Source organism: Dasypus novemcinctus, chromosome 4 (assembly GCF_030445035.2).
Source record: "Dasypus novemcinctus isolate mDasNov1 chromosome 4, mDasNov1.1.hap2, whole genome shotgun sequence".
NCBI classification, from domain to species: domain Eukaryota; kingdom Metazoa; phylum Chordata; class Mammalia; order Cingulata; family Dasypodidae; genus Dasypus; species Dasypus novemcinctus.
In genome coordinates, this window is record NC_080676.1 from 20,558,883 (window position 1) to 20,560,508 (window position 1,626).

The 1,626-nt window shown below is 36.0% G+C and overlaps 1 non-coding gene across 1 annotated transcript; it reads right to left on the bottom strand.

The window, feature by feature from the left end:
- Positions 1-1,188: 1,188 nt before the first annotated feature.
- Positions 1,189-1,379, bottom strand: LOC111765876 (U2 spliceosomal RNA). The gene has a single exon (XR_002798094.1). It is a non-coding gene; the product is annotated as a U2 spliceosomal RNA (small nuclear RNA).
- Between the last annotated feature and the right edge of the window lie 247 nt (positions 1,380-1,626).

Genomic DNA, 1,626 nt, shown 5'->3' on the forward strand with positions numbered 1-1,626 from the left:
TCTTTTTAATTTATCTCAAGATATTTACTGAGTTTCCTAGTAATTTTTTCTTTGACCCACTGATTGATTAAGAGCGTCGTATTTAACTTTCACATGTTATGGATTTTCCAGTTCTCTGCCTCTTATTGATTTCCAGCTTTATTTCATCATGGTCAGAGAAGATGCTTTGTGTAACTTCAGTCTTTTTAAATTTATTGAGACTTGTTTTGTGACCCAAACATGTGGTCAGTCTTGACAATGATGCATGTGCTGTTGGGAAGAATGTATATTCTGCTGTTTGGGGGTACAATGTTCAGTATATGTCTGTTCATTTATCATATTGTTCAAATTCTTTGTTTTCTTATTGATCTTTTGTCTCGATGTTCTATCTGTTGATGAGAGTAGTTGTTCTAGTTTTCTTAGCTGCTGAAAGCAGATATCATAAAATGTGTGGGCTTTAACTATAGGAATTTATTTGCTAGCAAGCTAACTGTTTTGAGGCCGGAAAACGTCCAAATCTAGGCATTATCAAGCCAATGCTTTCTTCCTGAAGACCAGCTGCCAACAATTCTGGACTCCTCTGTCATGTGGCAAGGCAATGGCAACATCTGCTGGTTTCTCCCTTCTCTTTCTGGTTTTATATAATTTTTTGGTTATAATAGCTTCTTGCTTCTGTGGCTTCTCTCTTTGTCTGAATTTCATTCTCTTATAAAGGACTCCAGTAAGAGGACTAAGACCCACCCTGAATAAGATGGGTCACATCTTAAGATCCTACAGATCCAAAGATCCTACTTACAATGGGTCCACACCCATAGGAATGGATTAACTTTCAGAACAAACATTCCTGCGGTACATATAGCTTCAAACCATCACAGTGTTGTGTTGAAGTCTTCAACTATTATTATAGAGGTGTCTATTTCTCCCTTACTTTTGCCAGTGTTTGCCTCATGTATTTTGGGGTACCATGGCTAAGTGCATAAATATTTTTGATTGATATGTCTTCTCGACCCTTTTATTAATATATAGTGTCCTTCTTGTCTCTTATAAGAGCTTTGATGTAAAGTCTATTTTGTCCAATATTAGTATAGCTACCTCAGTTCTTTTTGGTTACTATTTGCATGGAATACCTCTTTCCAGCCTTTCACTCTTAATCTATTTGTGCCTTTGAGTCTAAGGTGAATCTCTTTTCGTCTTTTTTTTTGTCTTTTTTGGGGGTACACTAATTCTAGAAGCACTACAGTACTGGGTCGATGCATGGAATGGATGGAGCAAGCCCCTATTCCATCTCCCAGTTCCAAAAATCCATTTAATAGGTTGTCCTCGGGTAGAGGATATATCAGGTATTAAACTGACAAGAATAGATACTACATTTGATCTTAGCCAAAAGGCTGAGAAACAATGGGTCATGTTTTTTTAATCCATTCCGCCAGTCTGTGTCTTTTAATTGGGGAGTTCAATCCATTAAGAGTCAGTATTATTACTACAAAGGCAGTCCTTAACTTCAGCTATCTTATGGTTTGGTTTTTATATGTAATATCTTTTATTTTTTCTCTCTTTCCTTTATTACAAATTCCTTTTCTGTATAGTTGATCTTTTGTGATATATCTGACTGATCCCTTTCTCCTCTTTGTTTCGGTATATTTTTAA